Source organism: Ammospiza caudacuta, chromosome 19 (genome assembly GCF_027887145.1).
Source record: "Ammospiza caudacuta isolate bAmmCau1 chromosome 19, bAmmCau1.pri, whole genome shotgun sequence".
Taxonomy (NCBI): domain Eukaryota; kingdom Metazoa; phylum Chordata; class Aves; order Passeriformes; family Passerellidae; genus Ammospiza; species Ammospiza caudacuta.
The window spans coordinates 7,553,899-7,569,175 of record NC_080611.1 but is presented as its reverse complement, the minus strand read 5'-3'; the positions used below and the strand labels follow the sequence as shown (position 1 = coordinate 7,569,175).

Genomic DNA, 15,277 nt, shown 5'->3' with positions numbered 1-15,277 from the left:
TTCTGATCTCCATTTTTAAACTGATTATAATTAACTGAATAAAATGAAGTAAGATGTCCTTGTTATAAAGCATCCCAAAGCATGTCAGTCTTAAAGCAATAACCAACAAACATCCTGTGTGTTTGAGGTTTTAATTCCTCAGCTCTGCACTGCATTGCCATTCAGAGTGTTAAATGTGAGTGTAAACAAGAGGGAGCCTCACGGTTAGTTCTTGCTTCAAGAAGGAAGAGGATTCCATTTCTCTTTACTAGAGAGAAAGTCCTGTTTTACTGAGAGAACAAAAAGGTAACGTGAGAAACCATCACATGTTCTCAAGGAAGAGAAGTGATTCGAGAATATGGAAAATTATGTAAATTGGGTATTTTTCAGCTATGGTCTCTTGAATAGGTCATGGGAAGTGTTCATGTGGGCAGCCAAAAAAAATAAAGGCAAAAGTCCTAAGCAAACACTTCCAGTTCTGCTGTCAGCGACTCTCCTGAGAGCCACACAGCCATGCCCCCACCACAAGCAGTCAGGTGAAGCGCTGGAAGTCTGAGCTTTTGAAAGAAAATCTGCTGCTCATCAGCTTTCATAGTGAAGAAATACCAAGCAATTCTTGTTTGGAATATGTGCTGTGATTCCATGGGCAGGCTTCCCAGAGACTGTTTGGTGGCACAGAAAAGCCTGGTGGCAGCAGGCCAGCTGGCACCCTCAGCAGCACGCCATGATCTCTGGAACCCCTGAGAAACAAGCAGAGCTTCCTCCACAGATGGCTGTCAGCCTCCTCCTCATCCGTTCCACAGCCTGTGACTCCCAAATCAATATTTTCATAGGCAGTTCAAAATTCCAGCTGTGTTGGAATGCCAGGCTTTTTCTTGCTCCAAGGTCAGGGTGAATAAAACTCAGGAGATGTTGTTTTTGAAGTCTCACTCTGAAGTTTATTATCCTTATCTATTACAGACTCACGAGGTGTGAGCTCTCTCTAACAAGTCAGGAAAGTGACCTAAAATGGTGTCTGTTCAAGGCTATTTAAGTTCCAGTTATCCAATAACAGTGATCATCACACTGTGTGCATCTATTCATAGGCTGAGTTCTCCTACCACCTTCAGGAATGTCGGAATTTGAATAGACATAGACATCTGCCTCTCAGGCTGCTTGTGGTCAGAGACTCGTTTGGATTTCACGATCTTTATAAAATACATTCTTTTATAGCATGAATTATTTCCCAACATATATTACAGTACCAAATTTCCCTGTATTTTGCCAACTCTTCACACATCTCTCAGCTAAGGATGAAAGAGCGCTGACCTGGCTTTGTGAAAACGTGGTCCAGCAGCAACCGTTGTGTCTGCAGAATGTCGAGGCTTTTGTTGTACTTGTTGCCAAACCATTGCCACTGTCCTGATAAGCTTTTGCCATGTTTGTCTTTGAACAGCTAAATAACTGAGGTTTCAGTTGTATTGTCTTTGAGATTAATTGTAAATATCTGCCAGCTGGTGAGGACAGTAATTCTTGCAGTTGTTCAGCAGAGTTCCGAAAGGACACTGGTTTATTTATTTTGTCAAGCTCTGCTTTACAATTTCAGTGTAACTTAAGATTATGTGTCTGGATTTTTCCTTTCTCTTCCTCATTTTACCAAAAGTTTTATGTACAATTATTTAAAATGTTGTAAAAACTGGAAGTAGAAATCACCATCAAAGCAAAATGAAAATTGCCCATTAATGCTGCCATCTGGAGATGGCATCATTCAAAAGTCTGTGTCTGTGTAATCTGTGGAATCCTATTCTATTGTCAATGAGAAAAATTAATTTAAAACTTTCACTGAAACCTGTTCTGTAAGGAAATAAAACTTTTACACTATCACACAACCATTTGTGAGAAGAAAAATGTTTCTTTCAAAGGCCAGTACAAGCAGGAATAGGGAATAGATGTGTACGATAAGCAACCTGAGCAGATGGCTAGAAAAATGAAAGTAAATGGCTGAGAAGAGGTCCCTCTGACATTCACTATTAGAGACAACTGTGGCTGTTAATAAAGCAGAGTTAATTCTATAGCAAGGAGCGAAATATTTAATCAGCACTACTTCATACATAATTTAATTAACTGCCTTCACTCATCAGTATTAACAAGAGCTGGAGCTTGGATTTATGTGCTTGAGCTTCATCACAGCACTCCCAGTCTGCTTAAATGCTGCCAAAACTTTAATAAAGTGCTGCCAGTCAAATTATAGTATCTGAGCCTAGTGCATCAATGTGCTGCTATTACAAATCATCCTCTACTCACATTATTGTTTGCTAATTCCTTATTTATGCTGATCTCTGCACTAAACAGTTTAATTAGTGCACAGTGGTAGAACAAGTTTAATTTCTTTTCCCTTCCTTGATGACATCTTTAGTATCATCCAAGTTACTGAGCAATAGCTATAAATGGTGTATCCATGTGTTTTCAACCCCCTCAATTTTTTAAATAATTGCTTTAATCAGATACATGGATTGCCACAGCAGAATTTCTACTAGTCTGAAAAGGATAAATGCTAAATTAATTTCTGTCTTGGTTTTTAAAAACATTCCTGTTGGGGTCTGTATTTTTCCATGTGTAACACAGATCTCATACTCAGTTCCTATGAATAGCCCTGATTGTGCCACTTGCTGTGGCTTGTATTCCTTGTTCTTTCTGTGCCTCCAGGAAGAGATAAAGGACAATGAAGGTTTCCAAAGTATTTTTCTTTCTGCCATTGGGACTTGATTTTCAGAAGCTGATAAACCTTCCTCAGTAGAAGGTGAGAGAATGATGCTTTGTCATTATATCCCCTCCTGTCCTACCTGTGGCCAGTCTCACCCAGGAGGCTTTGGAAGAGCTAAGCCCAATCTTAAGAACTGCTGAAGGGGAAGGGAAGCAGCCTGACACTGCTTATTCCACCTTTAACTCTTCTGAAATAAATCTCTGCTGCTCCACAAAGCCCTTGGCTACTTTTCAGCTGGGTGAATTGAGGCCAGACCCTGGCATCCAAAAGGAGATTTGAAAAGTGCTTTGAAAGTCAAGTTCTGGAAGCATTACAAGCTGTCATAAGAATCACAGCAAGATAAATGGCATTACAGAGAAAAGGCAGAAGAGCATGCTGTTTTATATATATATATATTTTTTTTTTTCATCTTACCAGAAGAAGAGAAATGAAGATGTCAATTGCAGCTTTTGGTTACTGCCAAGCGTCTGAGTTCAGGAGTCCACAACATCAGTTTGAGGGAAATTTTGTTGGAAAGTAATTTAGAATTGTAGACCATTCAGAAACCTGTTTTGGAGGGACGGAAAGGCATGTGCAAGTCACACTTGACTGTATTCCACCTGAATAGATTGTCTCTATTACCTTGGCCTTTTGATACTATTCCTGTCACCTGGAGTATGCAAAATCCAAGGAAATCGAAGGTTTTATAACCATCCGATCCCTCAATCCATGAAGTGAAACTAGTGGAGGCTGAATTGGAAGTGGTGTCATTATTTTGGGACCTGTAGCCCTGTACTTTGCATCAAGTCTCTTGAGGACAAGTGAGGACTAGAAAATGCAGCACAATACATGAAAGGAAGAGACAGCAGCCAGAATTTCTCAGAAGAACAGAGAAACTGGGTCAGTCAAGAACTACATAAGGAGGAGTGCTATTTATGCTATGTGTTCAGCAAGTAGGGCCATCTGAGAATTTAGCAACTCATCCAAAAAATATTAGAGGTTAAGGCTAAGTTGGTTATATTTTTAAAACAGAAAACAGTGGAGAATCAAACCCTCAACTTTTAATAAAAGTCAGCATAACTCCATTAATTTAACCAGTACTCTTACCAGTTCAGAACCTGTTCCTTGCAGTTAATATTTGTTCTTTACCGTGTTTTGATAGGAGTGTTAGCAGCAGCAAAGGAAATGCTAAGTCCCCAAGTATTTCCTAACCTTGTGTCCTTATCAGAACCTGTATAACAGTCACAGATTTTCAGGGGTTCAGCACTATGCAAATGCCTTGCAGGTGGTGAAAGTTTCTCTCTTAAAGGTGCATAAAATGAGCTATGTTCACACTAGAGAAATAGTTTGAATCTGCTGATAAATTTGAAATCCTACTTTATCCTTTGGAGTTCTGTTTAAAATAGAAGACATAAGTTAATCTAAAGGGAGATGAACAGTGTCTACCCAAAATCTGATTTAGACTACTAAAGAGGCACTTACGCTTTCAGCCTTTTAACAGAAGGAGGAGAACCACTTTGTAAATCAGTTTCTGAGTTTCAGGCACTTTTGGTGAGATTGAAAATAAAAAAAAAATTGATTCAGAAAATCAGCAGACATTTCATGATGTGAAAGTGCTGGCGCAAGGATTGTTGCAAAATGGAAACTTTAGAGATGGTTATGAATGGGCTGCACCAGGATTTTTCTGTGCAGTGGCTGCATTTGTCAATGAGATAAAAACCTGGCAGAAAATATAGCACTATTGACTTACGAATGATTTGGACAGACTCAGTTCAAAAACAACAGAATAAGGAGCTCATGCAATTCACTGTAGCAGAAGAAAATGTGATGCTTGCAGTGAGGGGATATTAGAAAACTGTCTTGTTCCTCCATGTGTGGTCCTGCTAGTAATTGTCAAGGAAAAAAAAAGACATTTTAATGGTAAAAAAAGGAAAAAAAATTAATAGATGTTCCTAACAACCTTTTCTGCTTGTGAGCGTTCTGCCCTGCACACAAGGTGTCACACAGGCTTCATGCTGAATGTCACTGTTGGCCAGAGCTCCAAAGGCAGCTGTAAATTCACATCTTTCACATCAAGAAGATGGTGCCAGATAATGGGTATGGATTTTCTGTACATCATGATTGTGTCATCCAGCTACCACCTGTACTGAACCTAATGATTGTCTGAATAAAGCAGTACTCCATAAACTTTACTGCTGAGCAAACAGCATGCTGTTGGCAGCATCATACTCTGCTCTCCCTTTTAGCCCTTCAAAAGATGACTCAATTACCATTTAAAATTTTATACTGCCTATGAAGTTAAGGACTGGAGAATTAGTAGTCAGCTTGAAGGTATTTTGAAAAGAGCAAATATATCTTAATGCAAAGAAGTAACAGGTTTGAATGTTAGTGTTAAAAGGACAAGTCAGTGTTGATGTTAATTTTTTTAGGATGTGCACAGTGAAGAATGGGCAGATGAAAATTATGGATTCTGTCAGCATCTAAGAGGGGATGATCAGAGATGCCCAGATTCAGGGAAGAACTGGAAGAACTAGAAATTGAAATTTATTTCCTTCTGGAAAAGTCAAGGCAAATGGTAAAATGGTTAATTAGAAATAGGCCTGTGAAGCTTGGCGTATTTTCCTTTCTTAAAAGCTGGGGTAGGTGTTTGTCTCTAACATGCTTTTAGCTCATAGCAGAATTTCAGGGAAGCTGCCTTAACCTTACATCTTATCAATTTAAGGTTGAGTCTAAGTTCAAAATATGTGTAACATCTTTCAAAATATGTGTAACATCTTATTTAAAACTGGAAAGAAACTTACTTAATTTTATTGTGTTCATTGCCTCATGGTCTTGTATAGTCAGTGATCAGAACAAGCATTGCCAGTTTCAGGAATTCATTTTCTAATGCAACATTTTATAAAATTTTTATACAATTTAGAAATGCTAATGTACAAGGGATAACAAGAACTAGAAAAAATAAGGAAGAATTAGAAAACTCTTGATAAACTCAGGAGTTTCCATGCATTTAATTAAACCTCATTCGTGACAAAATATGAGTATGTATGAGTGCAGATTAAGAAGCTAAATGTATTTGTGAGTTTTCACACTGCTATATTGTAAGGGATTTTTAATGTATGAGTTATTAAATGTGAACCATGGAGCTTCCTGTCAGCTACTGCTTCACACAGCTGAGTTAGGAAAGAGATGAGTATGGAAATATGAGACCAGATAGAATGAGACAAGCTATTTGCACTCATCTGACATCAAGGTAATGCACCAAAACTCATCTAATAGATAGTTTGCTGCAATAAAATTTTCTTGCGTCTTAGACTACGAAACAAAGTTAAATACAGAATATGCAATTTAAAAACAAATAATAATATGTTGCATATCTCAAATTAAGGGGGTTTGGTATTCATGCTAGCAAGTTGCAGTGATCATCCTAAACCTTAACTGTTACCTGTAAGCACTTTGTGACAGGGGTCTGGTGGGCCATGGCAATTATCTGCTCCTAAGTCTGGGTGTCCTCATCAGGTGATTTTCTTATTGATTGGATGTCCACAGGATTTTCAGGGATCCCAAGGTCTAGGATTTACCATCCAGGTGATTCTACCTGGGGGTGAAAAAAACTTCCAGCAAAAGATTTGAGGAGAAGCCCCTTCTCCTGCTTGGAGAGGGACCAACCATATTTTTACCAGAAAGTGCAACTCCTGAGCAGGTAAGTAGAAGTGGATCAGTCACACACAAGTTGCCTATAATGTCCACATCAGGAATAATTCCCAGAAGACTGAGTCCATCAAAATTTGCAGGGTTTTTAATACTGTTAATGCCTGCTTTGATTGTGAACCCAGGGCAGCCTCAGCCTGAGGAGAGCAGCAGTTGCCTTGGAAGTTGATCTGTTTGTTTTGAGTGCAGAAAATGAGGCTCATCTGCTTAATGAGCTACAGAGTGTTTTCAGACTTTTAAGGAGTTATAAGTGTTACTGCAGGGAAACAGAGGCCTTTAAAGAAACCTCACTAGGCTGCAAAAACTGTGCTTCCTACTTTTTCAATGAAATTTCTAGAACTGGAGGCTTCCTAATAACTGGCATGTGTGGAGATGCCCAGGCAGGTCTGTGATGAGTGCTGGGGACTGGAGCATTAGTCAGTCCATCTGAACTGCTCTATCCAGACAACATTTCATAAGAGCTTTTGATTTAAAATGCATTGCAAAAATCCTTCCACCAGCAGAAGCAGCTTCACGTGGCGTCAGAGAAGAAATTTCCCAGAGGTTATAGTTTATGAGGTTTTATTTCTCGCAGATTGGGAGTGCATTTTTTGAAGGAAGAGAAAGCGAAAACAGACTAAGTCAATTGTGTGAACAAAACCAGAAATTTTTCCTCAAACCCCTGAAATTATCCCCTCTGTTTAAAAGGTTGTGCCCATTTTGATTTTATTATACGATACACTGCAAAAACAGAACATGCATGAAACACATGGAAGTTAAAGAGGGAATTTCAGAGATTTTAAGAGATATCAGGCATAAATTTGAAATTAGATGTGGATAGCTTATTTAGTATCTTTTATCAAGTGCTGTGTATTCAGAATCTATCTGTGGTTGAGGGAAGCACTTAACTGTAAGCACTAAAATTGCATTGTTCCCTTCTAAAGCTGTTAAACTTATGATGTGGTGATGCTGAAGGTTTCAAAGGAGTGATTATTACTAAAAAGCACAGTCATAGCAAATCAATGGTGTAACAAGAACACAGGCCTTGCAAAGTTTCTGAATAACTTGCACGCAAATACAGCAAAAGGTATTATTTCACATCATAAGACTGACAAGCAAATCACTGGGCCAAATCCCAAGAAATTATGTATAAAGACCTTTTTTTTTTTTATTACATTGGCCACAGTTAATGCTACAGACACTAAATTGATACTCCTCTTGTAGCAGGCTGCTTGTAAGTGGTGCAGGAATTGTCATTCTATTGCTCTGCTGGTTTCCTTTGGCAGCATAATAGATATATCTGTTACTTCAGCTGACAACTGGAAATAGTGCAGAACAAAGAAAAGGCATCACTATTGATGGAGGTAAAGCCTCCAATGACAATTGCCTGTCTGAGAGACACAGACTGCCCTGTTCCTCTTGCACAAAAGTTAAACAGTCAAGGAAAGTTTGGGTAGTACAGTGCAGATTTTAGGAAAATAATGCAGCTAATACCAGCCGTGAGAGTATTTGTTTTGCTAATGTTTTGTGATTCATATTCAACTTTCTACTATTCTGAAATACGCACATTTCATTTTCCTCATAACATGTTCATTCTTTTCTGTTAGAGAAGAAAAGCAGAGTGGAGCAAGTTTAGTCACTACGTGTAGTTTGTAGTTGCTAAACTCTTGCTGCTCTTCTGCTAAGATGACTTCAGGCCAAGAGGGATTCTATTTCCACGTGTACCACTCCAGTTCAGCAATAGTTCTACAGCTGTTTGAAAAGCAGGGTAGGAACTTCTTAAAATACCTTTCGTAAACCTCAGATCAAAAAGGTTTTTTATGTATTGTCACAGATCAAGATGAAGAGCTTTTTTTAAAGGAAAAGTTATCTTTGTCCCTGGAATCTCAGAAATTCATTAAATTTCCTCTCTGCCTGAGGCAGTGCTGAAACTTGGCTAAATAAACCAGAAAAATACAATTTGATTTGCAAGACTGATGCTCACTTTTCTTTGGACAGGCCATACTGTAAAAACCTCTTAATAGTAGGCACCTGTAATGAATTTATATATGGCAATTTTAGTGGGTTTTATGATAACTGACTTTGGCAGCTTTGTGTTAGAAGTTTAAACAGAAGAAAGAATGCTAAATAGAGCTAATCTGTACTTCCAAGCCTTCTGGATATTACTTCTACTAGAAATGTATAAATAATAAAAATAAATCATATTACCAGATACCTGAAACACACAAAGCTCTTACAGAAAAATAAACATTGTGGCCATGAATAAGAGTCTGTGTTCTCTTTTTCCCTGAGAGCACAAACTGAAATCATGTCAACTAACACGAAATGTATTCAGGTCAGTTAATACAATTTGTATTCAAAATTTGCGCTTTATTTTTTGCTTGTGTTAAAACCAGACTGGTTCACTAATGGAAGGTACTGGTCAGTTTATGGGACCAGTTTATTCTAAACAGCCCTTTGGCAGGAAACTGTAGGTTTATTCAGCTAATTCAAATTAAACCTAAAATATCAAGTGGAAACATAAGTCAGAATATTTTATTTCCTAATAAAATATTATGTAGGAACAGTTAAGAGTTGGTAGTTCCAAAGTCTAAGGAATTGCCATGAACTAGCTCAGTTAGTTCTGTTTCCAGGATTATTCTGTGCATTCATTTCTAAAAGTATTAGCCTGTGACACAGAGGTTAATATTTTCAGTGGTTATGAAGCTACAGATTTTTCTTCTGGGCAATTTTTTTATTACCTTGTGTATTTGATATTCATAATAAATTTCAGAGTTGATTTAGAAGCTTGGGTCCATAAGGTGATTCTTGAAACCTTTGCAGTCTTTCCAATGTGCATAGTTATAAATTTTCTAATCAATCTTGATGCAACCATTTAACACTTTTCTTTCTAAAACCTGCCTTTTCATAAGGCAGGTGTGATTTTATTCCTCTACTGCTAGAAAGACCATCAAATTGTGTATCCACAACTTAAGATGTATTTCTGGGTGAAGGTCACAAGTAATTAAGCCTCCAAGGCACTATCTTATATTGAATCTTGGCAGCCAAAAAGGCAACATTCATTATCTTTTACACATCTCCCTTGGAAGCAATTGATGCTCATTCCATCTGAGTTGTTGCAGTCTCTGGCAGGAATGGGCTGTCAGGAGTGTTCCAGAGCCATGGCCCTTCTGTGACACACTGGAGAGCAGTTTCTGCTTTTTGGATTCTGCATCCTGGCACTGCCACTCTGACCAGCGTCCCCTTGCACTGCTGGAGGATGTTTAGTGCTACTGAGATGTTCTTCGAGGTGGAGCAGTTACCTTGCAACTCAAAAGGTGCTCATGCACTGCTGCATTTCTCATATAAACAGTGTGCTGTGTACTGGCACTTTTCACAAGCTTAGGTAAGTCCTTACAAGCCACAGAAAGAAAATTTCACATGGTTATTGCTTTTCAAACTCAGCAGCACTGGTCAGATAAGCAGCATTTTTTGTGATGCCATGTGATTGACACTGAGCCATGCAGACACCCACCAGTTAGAGAAACAGTTGGATGAGGAGCGCTCTGAAAAGATCCCTGCTGTGCTAAACAGCTTTTCAGTCAGAGTTTGTGGAGTTGCTAGTTGAAAATAACAAAGGGTCCTGCTTGCAGTGCTGTTTGAGCTAACCTTGAGCACACCTGACTTTCACAGCTCAGTTACTCCTGTGTCACAGTGTTTTTGTGCACTGTGGGCAACAGAGCAGCACAGTCCCAAACTCTGTCTTACACCCAAGAGGTAGCATCCACTCCTTTCCCATTCCCTGCATCCATTCCCGCTGCTGCACTCAGAGCAGAGTTGATCTTGTCCCTGGGTTGCTGCTGTGAGTTGTGGTGTTCTGCCCTTTGGCTCACACCTCCTTGAGCTGTGTTCAAGGCATCCCCTGAGCAGCCTGTCCTGGGAGTCTGCTCTCTGCCTTGGAGCTCAGCCCTGCTTTAGGACACAGCCCCCACCATGGTCCAGCTCTGGCTCCTTGGTGTCACCCCTGGCCTGTTCTCTCCTGTCACAGACATCTTTTGTGAAAAATCCTTTCTTTAGGATTTTTCCCCCTTCTGAGAAGTTGTGGCCTCAGCAAAAAAATGTAAACAATGGTTATCTGCTGCAGCCGGTGGATCCGTGATTGGTCTCCTGTAGATGTTTGGATTTACTGACCACTCACGGCAGAGCTGGGTCTCACTCTCTGCTGGGACACAGAACTTTGTTATTCATTCTTTTCTATTCTTAGCTTAGCTAGCCTGCTGAGAACTTTCTCTCTATTCTTTTTAGTATAGTCATGATGTAATATATATCATAAAATAATGAACCAAGCCTTCTGAACATGAAGTCAACATTCTCGTCTCTCTCTTCAGCCTGAAAGCCCTTGCAAGTCCTGTGACACTCCCCCATCCACCCTCTGAGCCATATCCAAGGAGACTGCAGACCCTGCACTCATGGGAAGCACAAAGCAGATCCTGCCCATTTCAGCTCCTCAGCACAACACACAAATCATTTAAGAGCACATGGTCTGCCCTCTCTTGGCTAATTTTTGGTGGAACAGTTAAGGCAATACCTTGGAATGGTTTAACTCAGCACTTGAACTGAGTTTTCCTAGATAAGGATTTCACTGTCTGCTGGGGCTGGGTGCCACATGCTGTGTGTACAATAGGTGGTCAGGGAAACAGGGACTAGATTCTGTCCCAAAAGAAATATCAGACTTTGAGAGTCTTCACCACAAAAAGGAAAATGGATCATTCAGTGAAGGATCAATCACTGCCCAGCAATTACCTGAATAATTTGATGTAGTCTCTGAGGGGAAGCCAAGGTTTCTTTCCATTCCAAAGTATTTTGTAGTTCTGACTCTGTTTAGAATTGTGGCTTGGCAGGACCAGGTCGGACTTCTAAGAGATCAGGATTGCCCAGACAACATTTTTTCCAGCCTGTGAGTAATTTTATCAAGTCAGCTCTGCTCACTTCTGGCCTTTCCAAGAATAATCAGAGTTACAGTGTTTTGTAATCTCACTGCAGAAGCAGCATTCCCAGGCAGAACCAGAGCCCTATGGGATAGGGTCAGAGAAATCTGATTTCTCCAGAAAACAGCAGAGCAGGGAACATCACTGTTCCTGTCTTGAATAGTCATTACAGATACAAACTGCAGCACTCAGTGCTGAACTCTGTGCTGGCTCCCCACTTGTCTTTGCAAGTCAGCAGAGGCTGGACATTTCTGCCTCCCGGCTGTCACTAACTGCAGGAGCCTTGTGGGAAACCAAAATAGTGCAGAGCTACAAGTAATTCTTGAGGGGATGCTATTACACACAAAAATGCCTTTGAGAATGGGACTTGTTATCCTCTTCTGAGTGCTCCTTACACCTGCCTTCTCCAAACTGAATCCCCTAATGCCCAGCAGTTCCAGAGTGAGATGCTCAGTAAACCCATTCTAATAAAGGATGCACCAGCAGGCATGCACTGGATTTGGCAATAAATAGTTAAATTCCAACTTAATACCTGAAAGTTATGTTTATTTTAGTAACAGTATACTGTAAGGCATAGGGGTATGTAGAAAAAGCATTTTCGATAGAATAAATATGCTGTCTTTTGTTTTTTGTTTTTTTTTTTGTTCCTACTTTAACTTATATTTTTCAGCAGAAGGATCGATAGTAACCCAAAGACATTAAAATAAAGCTGAATCTACAGAATAGAGCTCAAGGTATCTGCTGGATAAGCAGTCTTTTCCCTTAAAACAATAAGTTTCGAATTACTTTTCTCTGAACAACTTTTTCTATTCAATTTCATCTATTTGAGGCTTTCTTCACCTTTCTTCTGGATCTTCTTTAAAGTCTTACATCTCACTCATCCTGTCTCAGAACAGTTACTCATTTTAACAGCACAGCCTTGGTCCCCAGTTCTACAGCATGAGCCACAAAAAAAACCAAAGATGAAGAACATGAAGAGAAAAGATTAGAGATCACAGGATAGCTCAAAATCTGGGTTTCCTGCATTTTAATGCAAAGTCCCATTTCAGGTCCAGAATGACCATGACAGCTTTTTTTTTACCTTTCAACTTTTTCCCTTTCAGTCTACGCTTCAACTCCAGGCTGAACTGCCCCTGTTTTCCACCCCCCAAATTACAGTGAGTGCCAGGCCAATGCTCTCAGCTGTGTCTGTGCCTGGTTTGAGGGAAATCTGTTGAACCCTGTCAGTGATTGATGGCTGACCAGGCTTGGTTAGAAATGACCAGCTGAGTGGCAGTAATTCATGGCAGCTCATTGGGCATAGCCACAGCCTGGGCACTGGAAGTGGGCCCAATGTCCCACTCAAAGGCAGGCAGGGCACAGATCCAGCCCGTACGGACTGGGCATGGAAAAGAGGGAGAGGATGCTGCTGTCCTCCCCTTTCTCATTTTTACTTCATTTGCCAAGAAGGATTTCCCTTACCCAAGACTGACACTTTAATGAACAATCTGTGCCAGCTCCACTAAACATCCCAGTTGCTTTTTAACCTTTAAACCAAACTGTTCCTTAATCTGTTTTCATTTCCAATTATTTTTGCCGTAGTTGTGCTAAATCTTTCACCAACAGGACCTTCACTCATATTACATGGAAAAACCCATTTCCTCCAAAACTATAGTATCTTTATGACTAGAGTGAGAGAGAAACACGTTATCTTCTCAGAAATTTAGTGACCCTGACCCTAGAAGGGTTACCTGCTTAGTTTTGGACCTGGATATACCTCTCCCTCTAGGTGCTCCTTTCTACTTCTGCCACATGAATAATGAAAAGAGAAAAGTCAATATGAGAACCATCTGTAAATACCTCTACAAGCAGCTGACCTATATTTTTCAGAAGCATTAGTGTTTGATTGTATAGTTTTAGTATGTGTGAACTCACCAGAGGGTGGCAGAGAAAAATGTAATTACATACTGTTGTATACCTACTCTTTACCCCTAGCTGACATAATTTATAGAAGTGAATTAGTCTGGTTTAATCACTGTAGTGAAAGGAGTGGTGCTGTGTTCTACACTTTTAGCCTAAATTTGTAGATAAAAATAAGCAAAAGCTTTGCAGGGCCAGGGGTCACTAATTTTGATTGGTAAATACTTTTTCCCAGGTAATGTAACTCTTAATTTAAGAAAATGTTTAATCAGGCATAAATAAGCAGCTATAATTTAAAAGGTAAATTTGAGAGGGTATTGCATGATGTCTTTATTAAAGGCATAGCAGAAAATAGCCATTTTTTAAAAGACAATATCATGCCAGAATCTCAAAATCTCATTTTCCCCTTCCTGTTTTCTGTTATCTCTCATTTAACAAGTGCAGTGGTTGAACGTTTTGTGTCATTGAGAATCCCTCATACAGAGGGAAGATGACATTTGAATGGACCAGTTTGGAATTAGCAGTATAGAATATGATGCTGCTGGAGTTCTTTAAAATTTTAATTTTTTATATGTTTCAAGATTTATTGCCAAAATTTTTAAGTTTTTTTACTATCTCTTGAATAATGGTAATGCTGTCTTACTCTGGAGGATGTATTTCAGCTGTCAACACTTTGCTGCTAAAAAGAAAACAGAACACTTTCAGTTCTCAAATTTGAAGCCATTGTGATAGTGTCTAATATTACTGCAGTGTGGAGATTTCTGTGACCAATTACTGAGATGAATGTCATTGTATACTCTGTCATTTCTTTGGTGTCCCTGATTTATCTCTCAAAGCCTTTATGACTTTACCTTTGGCTTTTATGTAGAGGCAGAGCAGGTCATGTGGTTATCCAGAGGAATTGGTATGATAATTTTTTTCAAGCTGAGTAGGTGGAAATAATTAATGAACTGCTTTATTGATGTACACAGATTACTGATTTTCTCTGTGGTTCCAATTTCCAGCCTCAATAAAGTAGCTTGAGATTTTATCTGAGGTACCAGTAATTACACAGGGCAAGAATAGTCACTGCACAAATAGAATCTTTTATGGTGTTTTATGCCATTGCCGGGCCAGTGCTAAGGCTTAAAAATATAAACAAAGATGTGCTGATGGATAAGTTGACACTTTTCATTTAAATTCCTGAACTCTGGAGAAACTTAAATTCAGAGAATCTGTGCTCTTGGAAGTTGAGCAAACTTCAAAGAGAAATTTACAGGCTTGGTGCAGTAAAACAGAAATAACCTGACTGTCCTGCCTAGACTTCAGCTCGTGTCATTGACAGGGATCATAGCAGATACCTTGGTAAAAACATGCACCTATAAAAATAAACACCATAAAAATTGGATCACATTTGCCGCTTTTTGTCTCTCCAAGACTGGTGCAGATTTTAAGCAAGGATTTTGGCAGTTCACATCACTGTGGTATTCATCCTACAGTTCTGTCTGACCTGAATGAATTTGTTAATTTTATCTGTTTATACTAAAAGTCACTTTTCTGATGCTTGATTCTGAGACAGTTGCTCAGATTCATTCCTCATAAAAGAGCTCCCGTGTGGGAACATCCCTTGACACCATTTTGTGAGCAGTAAGGAAAAGAATTCATACAGTTTTACTGACACATAATGCTTCCTGTGCTGCTCTTACAACCTGATCACCAGCTGGTCCAACACACTCAGCCTGTGTCCTTGCTTCTCATACTCTTAAAAAAGTCATTAGCGGCTTTTAAGACCCTTGGAAATTGTTCTTTGATATCTTCTTCTGGCATGTCTTATTTTAGTTTCTTATTTAACTGGTCAGAGTTTATCACCTTTTCCTTTTTTCTTATTTGGACAGCATTTTTTGAAAATGCTCCCTTACTTCCAGCCACCCTATTTTATTTGAAATTTTCTGGCTTCTGTCCCCTGTTTAAACAAAGGCTCAAAACAACCCAGAACACCTTAATTCTGGTGGCAGTTTAAATAAGATTCTTCATTTCTATTTGG

General features: G+C 39.3%; 1 protein-coding gene across 1 annotated transcript in view; it reads left to right on the top strand.

Annotated features, from left to right (window-relative positions):
- The window catches only part of CA10 (carbonic anhydrase 10), a 153,258-nt gene that overhangs the window by 52,365 nt on the left and 85,616 nt on the right, over nt 1-15,277 (top strand). The window lies entirely within an intron of this gene.